This window comes from Ixodes scapularis, unplaced genomic scaffold (assembly GCF_016920785.2).
Source record: "Ixodes scapularis isolate PalLabHiFi unplaced genomic scaffold, ASM1692078v2 PGA_scaffold3__209_contigs__length_174095766, whole genome shotgun sequence".
NCBI lineage: Eukaryota > Metazoa > Arthropoda > Arachnida > Ixodida > Ixodidae > Ixodes > Ixodes scapularis.
Genome location: NW_024609868.1, coordinates 134,575,186 through 134,592,724, shown reverse-complemented (window position 1 = coordinate 134,592,724; position 17,539 = coordinate 134,575,186).

The window sequence follows — 17,539 nt, the reverse complement described above, 5'->3', positions numbered from 1 at the left end:
TCACTAAAATGACTGAAAGAAAAAGGTAGGACGTGTCGTCAAGTGTCCGTCATTATAAGGAACGAAGAGATTTGGTTCTTCTTAAATCATATAACTTTTGCTTTCGGAAGTGTTCGCTCTTTATTTCGGCGCACACAATGTTAAGCCCCATGACGACCACCCCCTCCCGGAAATCTCCTCCATGAAGCACTGGGTAACCGTGTTTCCTGAGGCAGCAGGTCGGCTGTCTTACTCGTCGCCAGTTGTTTAATACTTCATTTAATTCTGTGCGGCTGGATGCAACGTTACTGGATCGGAGAAGTTGACAAGCTCTGATCAAAAAAGTGAAAGCCATTTACAACTCCCTGTAACGTCGAATTAGAGCGCAGCTCTTGAGGAGGAGTAGAGATGGGTAGTAGGTGGGGGAGGGGGGGGTCATGTCACTCCACGTGTGACCTCGGGGGGGGGGGGGGGGGGGGGGTCACTGGGGTTTCGGGTACCTCGGGAGGTTACCGAAGGTACCCGAGGTCCTCCCGAGGTCCTCCCCAGGTCCTCCCGAAGGAACCCAAGGTGCTCCCAAGGTCCTCCCGAAGGAACCCGAGGTCTTCCCGAGGTCCTGCCGAAGGAACCCGAGCTCCTACCGAGATCTTCCCGAAGGAACCCGAGGTCCTCCGAGGTCCTCCCAAAGGAACCCGAGGTCCTCCCGAGGTCCTCCCGAAGGAACCCGAGGTTCTCCCGAGGTCCTTCGGGAGGACCTCTGGTCCCTTCTGGAAAATTTACCCATAACGCACCGCGCAGTTACGCCGACGGCGACGTCGACGCCAATGCCGACGCCGCTCAAGCCGGAAACGGGCGTCTAAGAGCTGCGCTCTAAAAGTGACGCGGTGCCATTCGCTGCCGCGTAGCGGCGCTCCTGTCCAAGCCCGCCCGATCCGTTCGGTCCGACTGGCCTCAGTACCCGTGGATACGCCGAAAAACATCGTTTTTCTGTGGGTTCACAAAGTGTATTATTAAGGAATGTTGCCAGTGTGATAATGCCCGGATTGAGACAACGTTTCCTGGGACTTTTGAGGTAAATTTACGCCCGCCGGACCTTCTTAGTTTTGGCAGTTTTCCGACATTCAGCACCAAGGCAAGCAGCTCGGAGATATGGTTGCGTCTTTCGTTCATGGTTTCCCACACATGGACCGTTGCGTTTTGGTCGTTTGCGGACTAAAATACCGTGAACTTTCCTATTCTGGTGTTTTGTGTTTGTGTCAGAAGTTCAAGCGTAAAATTGCGATCCATAATTACCAAAGCCGCATTAGGAAAGAATGACAATTCGAAGACGTCGTCGTCATTTGAAGGAATCGAGTTGTTTCTGTATTTGTATTCGGCTACGTCGAGGCCTCCTACTGGTGCAAACAACTCAGTTATTCCTCTCGCGTGTTCTTTACGTGTGTAACAACCTCGCTTCCTTGCATGTGCGTGCCATTTCGGAGACGTGTGAGTAAGAATTTCAAGACATCACTTCCGATCAGCTGATCAGCGTGGATTCGTGTATGTACATTTTGAGATTTACGCGTGAACGATGGATATTAGAACCGTTATTTTACAGTACCTGCTACAGCTTCGAGGCAACAGTGCACGAATTGTGAGACGCCCTCGTTGACTATGTGAAACGAGTTCATTTGTGTAAGCGTATGCATGCTCCATGTGCCTGACAGCAACATGCTTGTCGAAGTGTTTATAAGCGCGCGGTAATTTAAATTCGCTTTATGTGAACTACTGTTTTCTTAACGTTACAGTTTTCCATAAATGATAATGTTGTTTTATTGATCTCGTGACGTTTCTGCGATCAATTTCAAGACAAAATAAAGACATTTTGGCTACCCTGAGAATGCGACATAGCAAGGCTGGGGTGCAAAGACCACTCTTGATAACTGCAACGCCTCTTCGTTGTAACGCAAATGCACTTTTACGCGAAATACATCAATTGAGAGATGACGGAGAAGGTGGCTGTACCAAACATGAAAGCTCGGGTTCTGTGATCGCCAAGTACAAGTATTTTCAGTCCTGGTGTTTTGCATTCTGCTCGCGATTTTTTTTTTTTTTTTCAAGCAAAAAGAAATAAACCTTGCACAGTATTTATCCGCAATTTTAGCCTCGCCGAAGATTTGTTGTGGCAACAAATAAAAGGCAGAAAACGCATTTTGTTCGTTTTCTTGTGACAAGTGGGAGCGTTTATCGAGAACTGGATACGGCGCTGACAGCGCACGCGAGCCCCTGCTTGTGGATGCTGGTCATAGACGAATATGAGAGACATTATCTATAACATAAATCCCGTTATACTTCGATATTACACGAACATAGAATCGCACTCGGAAGCCAGACTCAGAGCTAGGCACCCATGCTGCTGTCCGATGAATTATTGAGTAAAAATCGAAGAAATCGTTAGCGTGCATAATTACAATTGTGACTGCAGCAGAATCTACTTGCAGAGTCCATTCTTTAAAAAGAAGTGCGCAAGGGCCGCCGACGTGCCGCCGACAGCCTGATTTCGCAATGAAAGGCCAGCGTCCCGGTCTTGCCCAGAGCTCGGCCGGCCTTGCGGACCGGATGGGCTGCGACGACAGCGCCACCACGCTCGCGCAAACGTAAGGGGCCGGCTTTTCGAAGCGCGGCTAATGCGGAGCTTGTCAACTGAGCTGCTCTAGTAACGTTGGCTGGATGCTCATTCGATGGCAGTCAGGAAGAACGTTAGTCAGGAGAGCAATTCCGAGCGCTCTGCTCGTGCCCATGCGCACTCAGCCCAACGTTAATAGATTAAACTGCCCGTTGACGGCGCTTGCGCGAGCCGTACCACCCCCCCCCCCCCCTCTTTCTCTCCCCATTGCTCGCCTCCCGCGAAGCCCCTTAATAAAGGTGTTTTTAACAAGTACCACCAACCATTGTTGTGGAAACGCGCAAGACGCGTGCCACGAGCGGGTACTCCTACACCATTCGCTTCCAAGGGCTGCTCATTTCAGTGCTGCGCCATGCGCTGAAAAGAGGACGCGGCCGCTGCAAGGACTTGCAGAGGAACAGCAGGGCAGGGGTTGGCGGCGGAAGGGATGGTGATCTGTTTTTTGTCAGTCGCGTGCTCTTGGCTTGCCGTCGCTGTCATCGCACGTACAATCGGCCGCTCCGTCTTGTTTTCGTGGCTACGCGCCTCCTTTCCATCTACATCTCCTTGTTTCCTCTCCTTTCGCAGGCGATATTTCTGTCGTCGGAGTTCCGCTGCCTTCGAATAAATGTTGTTTACTGAAAGCTGAAAGCTTGTACGTGTCTGTCTGTGCCCCTTGTTTGTGTTTTGCTTTCTTCCTATTGACAATTCGACTTCCCCACTAAATTTAGCGCAGTAGCTGAATTGGTGTGTAGGTCATATGACGTCAATTTACCAGCTAAATCTAGCATTAAAATTAACGTCACGTGACCTGGAGTCAAGTGACGTTCGAACGTTTCACGGAACACAATAGACCCTTTTCAAAAGCCAATCAAGCAACATTGACAATGGTCATTTCTTGGGCACAAAGCACGTGATTGGACCTGAGCACTCGCTGAATGCTGACACAGCACTCGTTTCCGATACGAGCTGAGCCAAGCTCATGCTGAACGCTGACACAGTTCTCGTGTCCCCTTCTTGCTCCGAGAAGGTGAAGAAGGCAATGGCGGACTTGCGATGGCGCGGGCTTTTGAAAAGGGTCTATTACCCAGCAATGTGCAAAACAATTTTTCTTCAAGAGGCCTGCTTGATTGCTTGGTAGCTTGAGCCTACTGGAACGCAGGGAGTAAGATTTTCTGGGTGGACGATGAAAATGCGCCCGTTTGAAGAAACTGTACTCGTTGCTTCTCATCCCAACACGCATCACTTTTCCGAAGCGGTAGTTTGAAATCTTAGGGTTGGCTCTCTGAAAACCAGGAAAGATGTAAAATAAATGCCAGAAACTCAAACCGGAACCGGAACCGAAACCGAAGACTATTTGCGAACGATATTTTTTCAGTAACCGTACCAAAAACAAAACCGCTATTTTAAATTAATAAAAAAAAACTTTATCGTAACCATAAATTATCTGCCGGTAACCGATATTACCCGATATTAACCTAAAAATGAAAATATTCGTTTTTCTCAAGAATGACCTTGAGGAGGGATCTTGAGATCCCATGGGCATTTGGCAGAGTTGCCATCAGCGTGTGGTTCATCTGGTAATAGATTTTTGTTCAACTTAAGTTTAGAATTAAGAATACTTAGTTGGACTCACTGGTCCAGCTTATAATGAAAGGTCTCCATTTCTCAATCTTCCACACTCCTACAATTGATACATGTATTCAGCACGTGTCCCCTTCAGGGTATTAACCGGACTTGCACGTAATCCCTTACAAGTAACGAAATTACTTGTAATCCCTTACATTTATCAATAATTTTGTAACGGAATAATTACAAAATTGCTAGAGTAATTGTAAAATACTTTTCTTACATATTTACGTAATGAATTCCTTGTAAATCGTTACATTTTTAATCAACGACCCGCCCCTCTTATAAATCGTTACATTTTTAATCAACGACACCCCCCCCCCCCCCCCCCCTTGGTAGCTCTGCCTTTGCATGTGCACAAGTCTACCCATGTTTACTTAGGGTCTGCTTTGTTGTACGTAATTCTGCTTTTATGTGACGTTTTTTTTTTTTTTTTTGCTTCCAGTTATCTTTTTATTGCTTTTGCATTGGCCCCTTCACAGGCGGCCGGCAATTTCCACCGATAAAAAAATTAATGAATAAGTTAGAAAGAAAAAAATATTGTTAATTTTGGTAAAGTCGACTGCAGTCACGCTACTACGCGCATTTATGACCAGCGCAAAAGTGGGTTTTACACTCTAAAGTTCCACAAAGCATTTCTTTGCAACACGGAGCCCCTGAACATGTCATTTTCATACTCTAATAGCATAGTCAGAAAATCCAAATACCTAAAGATTTCTAAAAAGGTAGGGTTAAGCTATATTTGCTGTTTTTCTTTTTTTTTTTTTTTTTTAGTCCCCTTTTTTTTCATCTGAAGACGGGAACAGGAGGGCACCAAGTGATTGCGTGCATCTTCGAGAAGCTCGAGACATAAGTGCAAAGACAAGAATTAGCAATGTCCTCCTCGGTTTATTGTGGATATGACCATTTTCATACTGTCACAACAGAAGGGGACAGACACTTCGTCTGCCCTAAAGTCTACTAAAGAGATGTGATAATAATTGAAGGTGTCATAGTAACAAGCATCTTTGTTTGTTGCTGCACGAAAGGTATCAGAACGTTTCTCAACATCTCTTACAGAACAAGATGTATTTTAGCTCCTTTTCGTCTTATTGGACCAAGATTTAAAAGCTACCTTTGTTTTCTTGCAGTCCAACTTTTAGGGTTGACCCACTATATTTGCGAATTCTAGTCAGGCTATCTGCATCTCATTCACCCTTTTTGTACGTAAGCTTTTGTGCGAGCACTTCGGAAACGGGAATGTTTTTTTCTCTTTTTTTCGTTTTCTTGTTTTACCCCAGCAGGATCCATAGTGTCTCAAACACGACTGTTTATTAAAAAAAAAAAAAAAAAAGTAGTTGACGTAGTTAGAACTTTGGGGCTTGAGCAGCAAGTGAAACTCGTGTCTGGGGCTTAGTTATCTGCCCTTCGCTGCCCGTGGCCTCAGCGGACGTCTATCTGGAGAGTACACAGAAGTGCACTACTGCAATGCCGGCCCGTGCTCGGTATTTTGGACGGCATCAAGAAAGGTACTCGTACACGAACCTACGTTAACATTGCCTTATTTTAAACGACGTTTTAATTCATTATTTTGGGAGTTTACCCGGTATTTTCATTCCCTTATAAATCATACTTTTGTCGAAAAAGTTTTATTATCTTGTTCACCAACGTCTCAACCAAGGCGCGGCCTGTTTACAGCAAAAAGTACAAGGATGATAAATCGAAACCTTATTTATTATTTGTCACGCGTAACTATACCCTGTCTTACTAACTTCAAATTCTACAGTTTGCCAGTATTTGCTGGTATAGATAGATGCACATAAGTCGATCCAAATAGACCTTTTACTTAGTTTGGCCACATCGTGGCGCGCCCTCGCGGGAATCGCTCGAAACAATTTTGGGTGCTCCGGGACCGTCTCTTCGTTGTTCGTGCCAGGACTATAGTGTCTCCCGGTACATGTGTTTACGTGTGTTCTCTGGTGGCTGGCGTTAGTTAACTATATAGAAATCATGCTTATTATTTAAGGCGTTTTCTTTTGTTAGAACTCTCCAGGGTTGCGTCGGCATTGTTTTTTAGCTTTCTTTGTGGGTGTCGGCGTTTTGGAGGGAGCATTTGCGTGGGCAGAGCGGCCGAGAGGTGGGAGCGGTTCCCCCGCGGTCGTTAATAAGAAACGTCGCGGGTTTCGGGAGTCTGCTCGGACAGATCCCTGGGACAGCCCGTTCTTGGAGCTACTTGTGGCTTTTAGCCGAATGTTCCTGTATATAAAGGGCTTTGCCGCTTAGTGTAAAATTGTCGCTTTTTGACCGATGCAATATCTTAGCTGTTGGCGCCAGTCAGACTGGGAAAATTGCAGAGAACAACTCTATAAGAAATTTGGGTTTGGCGGTTGGAGCGCCAGGATGACAGCTCGCCGACCATTGGAGAACAGTGTACCACGTGTAAGTGGTAAAATTTGAAGAGATTGGTCGGTTTTTGAGGGGAAAGGAGGCCCCTACGGGCCTACAAAAAGATTTTGAGGGATTCGGACTTGGGATTTGATTGAGAAACATTGGGGACGGGGGTCGAGACTTTAGACGAGGCAGGATGGTCTCCCAAGTTGGGACTTGTAACTAGAGTGTAAATAAATGCACATAGTTCTCTACAAGCAGTGAGTCGATCCGTCACTCAGCGACGTTCGTGCCACCACGCTCCAGGCCATCGGAGCAGAACCTGCCTCCCACACCACCGGGAGGGCAAGCAACACTAACCTTAACTGCGTTGTTCCGTGTTTCACCTTTCTGAACGTGTCTTTCTGTCGTGGTTTCACGTGCATATTTTCTTCAAAAGAGCTGAGGACGACCTGGAGGAATAACAAAATTCGCTCTCTACGATACAGAGGACCTCGTTCGTTTTTATACCTTCAAGGATGGATAGACCGCCGACACCGCATCGATCTCTACCATCCACTCGGAGTTCCTTAATCGTCACTCCTGTGTCGCGTCTTGCAAGCAACTAAAAAAGGGGTCGGCTTTAAAGGCAGAGTCGCAGTGTTATGTAAGGATAGTAATGGTGACCAGTTTGGATACCGAACTAACCTTTTGCGGAGCTTGTGAGACATGTACAAAATACTCAAAAAAGGTAGTTAAGTTAAGTTACTCAGTATCGACGCCGAAAGTAATTGAAGTAGAGTAGAAATTACGCATTTTTAATAGTAACTGAGAAAACTACTAACTACTCTAAAAAAGCAGCGAGTTACTTTTGAAGTTACTTTAGAAGTTACTGTTTATAATTTTGTGGTAGCAAAATGAACAGTAGTTTTGATTCATGAAAAACACTGCGAGCCTGAATTAAATGCAGTCATTTTGCGGTTTCCATTTTCAACGTAAGAGTTTATTTGCTCACAGAAGCCCTTATCGGAGAGTTTTCCCCTTTTCCTCCTAAAGATGTCCTCAGCCAAGCTAAAGAGATGTTCCACCGCCGCAGCGTTAAAATTCAGAAACAGGATATGCAGGCGCGCGTAAGCGAGTGTCAGCATCTTCGGTGTCCATGACGAAACAGGTTTGGTTTGCCTCTGCCCCTAGGAGGTCTTTTATAACAAACTCTCCTCATTTTTTCTTTGTTCTTCGGCGAGTCGAGATTGTTATGACTAGCCCTCCTTTATTCCGACGACGTTCGGAGAGTACGCTGAGCGAGTGCAGTTGACCGTCAAGGGATGAAGTCTTGCGCCACGGCGATGAGATCATCCGGACGACTGCGCGTCTGGTTGCAGTGCTAGTGCTACGCTACTGAAAACTAAAATTGTTTTGGTTTGACAGAAGTTGAAACGAAGTATACTTCGCCGCTTACGCCGGGTCCAACAAAAGTATCTCCCATGGGTAACTCGCAATCCTCGCCGGCGACTACGGTATCCTGTTGCGCATGACACGCCTGACAAGTAAATCGTTTTCATCAAAGAGGAGGTCTCCCTGGCGTGGAAGGTCGGAAGGGCGCGAATCATTACGTGAACAAGCATCGTCGCTCCTACAGTTGCAGCTGGAAGCGGGAACGCGCTCCCATGAACGGATTTTCCGTGTCTGCGTTTGTGCGCAGGGGAATCCGGCTTTGCAAGGGAGCATGCGCTGACGACAAGGCGACTATCAGAACAGTCGCCCAGCTGCGAGGTCATTCCAGTGGCGTTGCCCATGAAACCCCTAAACCGCTTGAGTCAGAACTCACTAAAGGCAGACAACACGAAAACAACAACAACCCTTGGAGTCTTTCACGGTTGCAGCTGGAGGCGCGGCGCCTGCGTGCATTACCGGATTAGGTCAATACCCGACCAAGGCTCGTTTGACATCTCTGCCTGCGTTCGTGCGCGCCGGTGTCATATTTTGGCTGCTCGCCGCCGCCTCGGCCTAAGGACGCCTGGGATGCAGTTTTTACGGCTGCCGAGTATAAGTGCGTGGGAACAGAATGTAAGGAGGCCCCTTGTTCGAAAATGCCACTTCATCTGCCGGCATCTTATTTATTTCTGCGCTCAAACTTTTGTGATGAGCAAAATTACACTAGGTTTCGAAAGCAGTTAGTCATTTGAGTAGAAGTTACCTGAAAAACGTAATTCAATTAAACTACTAATTACCCAAATAAAGTTCTAATTAAAAGTTGCCAAGTTACCCGCAAAAATAGTTGAACTACAGTAGTTTGAGTAGAGTAGTTGAACTACGGTCTATCTGTGTAAGCTCCGTTTATGAGGCCCGGCCACTGCAAACAGCTGATTTTGCCCTCCTTGATCGCTTAAGTTACTCAAGCTTATTGCGTCTGTCACTTCGCCGTTCTGTGTACGGCGCGAGCGCGCGGCGCATTCGGAAATGGGAAAAAAAACTCGGATGGTGTGAAACCCGGACAGTCTTGATATCGCGAAGGCTTGCCTGCACCGTCAAAAAGTAAGGAACGGTATGTTAGAAGCAATCTCCCTTTGAATTCAACACGTTTACGAACCTTCTGCAAAGTGAGCCCAGCAAGCAGGGGAGTTCACAGTTGGTTGCCAAGGCATTCCATCAGGGTTCTGTCTCCGTAAGACTTAAATTAGTTTCGCACGCTTTAAATATTTTGCCAATGACAGATATTCTTTGTTTTGTCTTCATTTTCTTCAGTATAGCACACGCCTGAAGAACGGAAAGCTTTATCCTGTTATTTTTTAACTGAGTACCGGGTACGGCATGATTGCGCCACACAACCTCGCGTGCACATTTACTCCTAACAAAAAAATTGTCAGAGTGCAGGCGAGCTGGTGTAAGTTGAACATGATGGTAAACTCGATATACGAATAGATGAAAGGATAGAACATCGATGACAGAGACGGAAACAAGACTTCTTTCAGGAAGTCTTGTATCCGTCCCTGTCCTTGATGTTTTATCATTTCGTGTATTCGTATCTATTCACCAACACGCTCGTTTTCAATTATTAAACCTAAGACTGTAGTATGAAAAGGAAAACGTAAAGGAAGAACAGGCAACGTCTCAAGAGACGTTGCCTGTTCTTTTTTCTGTTTTCTTTTGCATTTTCCTTTTCCTACCCCAATTTCAAGTTTACCATCATGTTCACATTTACTGTATTTTAGTAAAAGCTGAAATTCCCGCCGTCACATTGATGAGCCAGCCACCTGACACGGGGAATTCTCGTTATAGGCTTTTGAAAGCAGGGCAAAAAGGGCGGGGTGTTTGACATCGGGTGTTTTCGTGCATCACCCGCAAAAGGCTGTTGGAACTCTATAAAATTTTGCATTTCAACAATTTTTGCTGCTATCTGTGCAACCTACAGCGGCGCGGTGGTGAGGCATGACGACTATGAAGCGAAGCCGCAAGAATGGCGGAGGGAGTCAATGCAAACCAGCACTGTCTGAGCGACCGAGCGGACGAGAAAGCCTCCAAAAATGGCCCCTTTACCTTTCAGAGATCGCTGCTTAGCGATCTCTGAAAAGGTAGATTTCAGGTTTGGCAAGTTGTACCAAAATCGCGAAAAATTTACAGTTTCGCGATTTTGACAATATCAGGCACAACTGCCACGACAAAGCTCTGCTCTTTCTTCAGGGTAAAGAGCACTTCCATTTCTTCACTGGAGAAGCACAGTGCACTGCATCAAGCATTCGTGATGAACAATATGGTAGTACTCCCATCTAGTGCCTCAGTAGAAAGGGTGTTCAGCGTTGCAGTAAACATCTTCACCAAGAAATGAGGCAAGATGCCTACAAGACTTTCGAGGGCCAGCTGTTGCTAAAAATACTCAAGGTCAATCATTGGGTCGGGTGACAACAATAAACGCCGGAATAACCGTCTTCCCCTTGTACTTTACTTGAGGACAGTAATGCTGGAAGTAACGCCGCGAGAGTAACGGATTACTCTTTTGGGTAGCGGTAACTTACTTTTTTGAAACGTAATTGGAATTGGAATTGATTACAATTTAGCCTTGAGTCATTGCAAACGTAATTCCTTACTTTTTTCTTGCAACGTGTACAAGTCTGGTATTAACTAATAATTTAGAATTCTGAGATGTCCATCCAACTCGGTTCTTGCAAAACCACCCATGTTGCTTACCTGCAGCAGTCAGTGCGAAGAAACCAGGTAAATTGACCATCATGTAGAGCTGGCGGAAAACAAAGCCCGGTATTTATTTAGTCTGAAACGTGTCGTGAGTGACGATTATGGAAAAGCACAAAAAGAAGAAAAAATGTCAGAAGTTTTACATGTGTGTATGTATACTCTGTTCTTGCTCAACGACTGACATCTTTAAAGTAACGGCAAAAAGGTTTCAAGCCTGCGTGTTCCCAGATCCTCGTTTCAACGCCCTTCTTCTGGAAGATGAGAAAAAATCCTCCAGGGACAACCAGGTGAAGACGGGGGTGGCTCTGAAAAAGGCTCAGAAGCCTTCTTTGGCGGCTTCAGTGTCTGTCTCGTCTGTCGGTGACTCTGACGATGATTTAGGCGCCTTACTGCGACTGAAGGAGGCGGCATTTAAAAAGTCGAGGAACAAGCTTGCAAGCAGCAGGTACTTCGATCAGGCCATTGCTTGACTCCTTGTTAGAAGAACAAAAACTAAAGAAATCGGAAGATATTTTCAAGTACTGGGATAACTAGGAGGGTATAAAACTAGAGCTCTGCAAAGTGGCGTCAGTCATCTTAGCTGTGCCTGTGACACAAGTAAGAGTAGAGAGGGCGTTTGCAAGTTTCGTCAAGTGAAGTTCGTTCTCCCCCTCAGCGGGCAAACCTCAACGGAAAAAACATTCAACTCCGTAATGCTTGTTCGCACCAACGTACCCAAAAAGGAGCAACTGAGCTTTCAAAAATGTCTATCTTTCTGTACCCCTAATTTATTTAGTAAAGTCTAGCGAAGACGTAAATCGTAGATATATGGTTATACTTGTGCAGTGGCAGCAGTACACCACAAGGTAAATTATTGAATTATTCAGTGTTCTAATTATTTTTTATCATATAGAGAAAGCAGTACAATTGGTGCAACTGTCCTTCGGCCCATTGGGCTTCAACTCTGAAGTAATATGTATCCTATCTCGCGTTCTAGTGCGGAAGGTCACATTCTTAAGTGACCCCTCAATCATTTTTTTAAGGATATCGAGGATGCGTGATGAACAACTTAGAACTTGTAAGATGTAGTTTACACTTGAGGATTTTATAAAATCATATTCAATTTTCGAGAGAAAAGAAGTGCTTTTCTTATTTGTGTCACATATTGTCAATCACCAATGGGCGGATACGACGCATCCGGACAATGGTCGGCCTGGTTACTTCAGGAGTTCGCCTCAGCCACACCCACGTTCCCATCTATAAACCCCAAAAGCGATTTTAGTCTGAGGCGCCCTTGAACTTTAGACTCAACTGGTTTACAAAGTGTGACACAGCGTCAACAAGTGATCGCCGTTTTGTTTTTTGTTTTTTTTTTCATTTTTTTGCAGCTGAATCACGCACTATTCTAGATTATAGGTTGCCTTATTCCAGACTTCAGGTGGGAACAGAAGAAAAAGATGTGGTGGTGCTATGCTGCGGGGTGTGCGTGTCATTTGAGCTCAATCATAACGCTAATACACTCTAAAAAAGTTTGTGCGTCTACTTTCACGCACAACACTTGGAGAGCCAATCACCGCAACTTACGGAGGCAGCTCAGCGAATGGCAATGCCGAAACATATGTTTAGACCAAAAAACGCAGTCTGAGTTGTGACATTAAGCAATGCAAAACGTCACGCTTGCATTGCTTAGTGTCACAACTTAGACTGCGTTTTTTGGTCTAAACATGTGTTTCGGCATTGTCATTCGCTGAGCTGCCTCCGTAAGTTGCGGTGATTGGCTCTCCGAGTGTTGTGCAACAAAGCAGACTCACGGGTTGTTTTTTTTTTAGTGATATTAAAGGCTTGACGAATCGACTTGCATCCCCCTTTGTGCACAGCGAATCCTTTGCATTATGTCAGTTGACCTTTCAGTATTTGTTTGTCGCTCTAAACTCCGCCACCGACGTATGACCTCAACGGGAAAATTGATGTCACGTGACCTCAGCACCAATTTAATTCCCTGCTAAATATAGCGGGGAATTCTACGCCGCAAGACTTGGTGTCACGTCACCTATGAAAAAATTCAGTTTCTCCACTAGATTTAGCGGGAAAAATGAAGTCACATGACCTCAACAGCTATTCAAATCCCGCTAAAGTTAGCGGGAAAAATTACGTCACGTGACCTCAACACCAAGTTAGTTTCTGCGCTAAATTTAGCGGGAAAAATGACGTAACATGACTTCCTGTTGAGTCAACTATGAACAAAAGTTCCTTCTAAAAAGGATCTTCTATCTTGCCCCACTGTCCTTAAAACTACTTCTTTACAAATCATTGGTTCGCAGTAAACTTGGGTATTCTTCCGCTATCTGGGACCCCGGTGTACCGCTTGCATTATCATTAGAAGCTGCTCAAAACCGTTCTGTTCGATTCATAATACATCACTATAATCGCACATCTAGCGTAACAGCAATGAAAACTACCCTAAGCTTGCCTGACCTCACCCTGCGTAGAAAAATATCTCGTCTATGTTTATTTCATGAAATTTATCACCATAATGCATACTTCGTCAGCATCTCTTAACACAACCATCATACGTCTCATCACATTTCGACCATCAAAATAAAGTTGGCATCCCTCAGTGTCGCATCTCAAGCTTTCATCAGCCTTTCGTACCCATAACATCACTGGACTGGAATCGCCTTCCCGCACCGGTTGCCGGCATAGCCGAGAGTGCCGGATTCAAAGCTGCACTTTGCGAATATTTTTTTGGATTTTGGTTGACAGTGTTTTATTTGAACAATGTTCTGTTTTTGGTACGCTTACCTGCCTAATTACTGTTTGTCTTTGTGAGCAATTAGATGTGTGTGTCTACTCCCCTCTATAATGCCTTCGGGCCCTCAGGGAATAAATAAATAAATAAATTGTTTCTCCGCTCGTTACCTCAACAGCAATTCAGTTCCCCCTAAATTTAGCGGGAAAATTGACGTCACGTGATCTCAACAAAAATTTAGTTTCCGCGCTAAATTTAGCAGGAAAAATAACGTCACGTGACTTCGTGTCGCGTCACCTATGAACACATTCAGTTTCTCCACTAGATTTAGCGGGAAAAATGACGTCACATAACCTCAACAGAAATTCAAATCCCGCTAAATTGAGCGGGAAAAATGACGACTCTGTACTTCCGCCCCAATTTAGTTCACGCGCTAATTTTAGCGGGGAAAATGACGTCACATGACTTGGTGTCGTCACCTATAGGCTATGAAAAAAATCTGTTTCTCTGCTAGATTTAGCGGGAAAATTGACGTCAAGGGCGAAGGACAAGGAGAGGAAGGTACGAAAGGAGGAGAAAGAAGGAAGAGGAGGAGGATGGAAAGAGGAGGACAGGGGGAGGAGGAGAAGAAGGGGAGGAGGAGGAGAGAGGAAAAGGAGGATGGGGAAAAGGAAGAGAGGAGTAGGAGGGGAGGACGAGGGGAGGAGAGGAGGCGGGGAGGAAAGGGAAGGAGGGGAGAGGAGGAGGAGCAAGAAAGGAGAAAAAGAGGAGAGAAGGAGGGGGAGGAGGGAACGAGGATTAGATGAAGATGGGAGGAGGAGGACGGGAGAAGGGAGGAAGGGTATGGGGGAAGAGGGGACGTACTCTCCCCTTTTCAAGAGCTGCGCTCTAATTTCGCGCTACAGAGATTAGGAAACGTCTAATTTTTTTCTTTGCGAGACTGAGCGGGCGATACGAAACGTCATGCTCGTTATCCTGATGCAGACCGCGTTGCTGGGTAATAAGCAGGTTCTTTGGTCTCGTCATTCGCTTGGGACTTTAAGCTATGTCGTTTCTTTTCTGATATAGTTACATCTGTTCATTTTTGCCATTGACTTCGCTCTGCCGTCAGTCGCTGTTCTCGCCAGTTCCCGGATGTCCTTTTGCCACTGCATTGCTATCGGCAGGGCTCTGTCGGCTGAAACAAACAAATGCCTGCCAAGCCGGGGCGCGGCAGCTCTTGAGACTCGAGTTCAGATGCCACACCGCTCGTGCCCTATCTTTGGCAAGGTTTTTTATTTGTATTTTTTTTATGTCGTTCTTTGCCGTAAGCACACATTTTACCTTTGTGATGTTATCGTGGCCACGAGCTCGCCATACTTTGCGGAGCTCTGAAGATTATGCATGGGCTCATTTTTCCGGACAGCCGCGTGTTTGATAGCGACGGAAAAAAACTTTGCGCGTCAAAAATCTCGGAGGTTATGACACCAGATGCTTCGCGTGTCACTTGACCGCTAGGATAGCTTCGATTAGGGAAGTGGGGTATTGAAAATTAACAAAACGTTAAGGCGCAAACAAGCTGGTAAAGTTTTAACATTTTAGACAAAACCCTGAAACTGGGGGAAAGGATATATAACACAACACGTAATCTCAAACAGAGCTGTGTTTGAGACTTCGTGTTGTGTTGTCCTCCCTTCTCCCAGTCTCGGGGTTTTGCCTAAAACGTTTATTGAAAATATTTTTGTTGCGCTTTAATACTTATGTTGGGTGCGTTTAATACTTATGCGTTTAATACTTATGTTGGGTGAATGAATATGGGAGTGTCGTTCATCGTAGTCGTTCGTTCCTTCTGCTTCGATACTGTTTTTCATTCGCGAAACCGCTTTAGAGAGAGTTTTAGTAGATCGATTTTGAAGGCCCGAAATCGCTACGGGCGCGCGCTTCAGACATGTAGCGAAGTGGCAGCGCGAGCTCCCGCTGCATATAGCATGGCCTGAAAACACTATAAACTAAAACTCTTTATTGTCGTTCTCTTTATACAAACCGTCGAGCTCTCTATGTCTTCCGCAATATTTTAATGGATCTTCATAAAAGAAGGAACAATCCGCAACGTTAATATCATAATCGCCGAATATTATATATAACTTTCTAAGTGTATTCCTAGCATCCGTCAAAAAAAAAAAGTATATCAATCCCATTTATTGTGTTCTTTTCGGTAAATAATGACTTAGTAGAGGTAGTTCCGATAACTCCGATAAGGATACACAACTAATAATACGATGCACGCGCAAAGACGCCGACAGGGTGTTGGGTATAGTTATGGGTGTTACCGGAGCAATCTGCTAAAACACTATATTACCGAAAACCCGAAACTCTACATATAAAAGCCTGTTCACACATACAGCGGAGCGCTAAGTTAGCGCTACGTGAGCGCTCCAAGGAGCGCTCATGTGGCGCCTCCAGGCGGGTGACTTCGTTCTAATATAGCGCGTGATTAGCGCTTTAGTAGCGCCTTGTTAGCGCTCCAGTAGCGCCTTGTTAGCGCTCCAGTAGTGCCTTGTTAGCGCTTCAGAAGCGCCTTGTTAGCGCCTCTTGTACCGCGGTGCTGCGGATTGGTGCGTGCACTGCGGTTCCGGTTCATGTGGTTGGCTGTGCATCAACAGTACCACGGCGGACATGGGGGACGCTGAAATAGAAACACGACAAATGCTCTTACACATGTAATTAGTGCATATGTCTGTGGACGACTTAACGCCAAGAAGAGACTTTCGGGTGCGCGAAATCTTTCGCCACCGCGATACCGACGGGTACATGGCGAGCCTTGTTCCCAGGCTGAGGGACGAGAGTTCCTTCGAAAGTGATTATATTTTTAGCTGCGTGTCTTTGAAACCAGGGTCACGCATATCGAATAGAAAGCGGTCAGGTCGTACCCAATCAATTAGTCGCTCAAAGTCCATGACTCTGGATCGCCTGCCCGACCCTTGGCTTGGAGAGCGGCTCTTTTACTTGCTCTTCTTTCAATGCCAAAGGAAAAACAACAACAAAGGAATCGCCGTGCACGCGCTGTCCCGCAGCAGCAAGCACGGCACAAGGAGCGTGAGAGCGCTAAGAAGGCGCTTCTGTAGCGCTAACAGAGCGCTTCTGAAGCGCTAACAGAGCGCTACATCACGCGCCAGGAAGCGCCACATGAGCGCTCCTTCGAGCGCTCACGTAGCGCTAACTTAGCGCTCCGCTGTATGTGTGAACCGGCCTTAAGTGACAACAATTTACTTTGATACTGCATTCGAATCCCGCTTCCGCATTCCTCAATATTTCTAAGGTTGTTTTTTTTATGTATCTGGTGTCATTCGAAAGACACAGATAACAAAACTGTCCGCAGAAGAACCGAAGAATCGACCGAAACTTCCACTCGGGCGTCAAACACACCCAGGGCGGATTAATAGCGCTATAAGTTTCCGAAAGACCCTCAGTCGAGCAAAAACCCACACGAAAGATCGCGGCACCGGGAAGAACGCCGCCTACGCGTGCCTTTATTTTGTGTGTTCTTCCTGCACTCCTGCGCACAAAGATCGCAATCGTAAGAAGAAAGAAATCTGGTGCAGCATTAGCTAAACGCAAAAAAGAGAACCGGATTTTTTGGTTCGGAGGTCTCATCAAGCGGAAAGTGTAGAGAATATAGAAACAAAACGGGGCACGACTTCTCTAATCGCGTAAGTCGGGGAACTTGCTCCCCAACCGACCGACAAGCATTGTTCTCAAACACACAAGAAACACGGACACGAGGAGAGGGAGTGGTGGGACTTCCAAGACAGGAGTGAGCCCGACCCCCGGACGCCAAGCCTCTGACGCCGTTTGGCCCCATGGGGTTCCACGGAGTTTTCTAGCCAGAAGTTCGGCGCGCTTAAAGGGATACTGAACCGAAATTTGAATTTCGCAAAATAAGGCTCTAGAAGCGTTGAACGGGACTCTACGAACTCCGAAACATTGCTCGCACATCGATATCTCAAACGGATGGCGGCACTTTTCGAAAAGAAGGGCGCGAT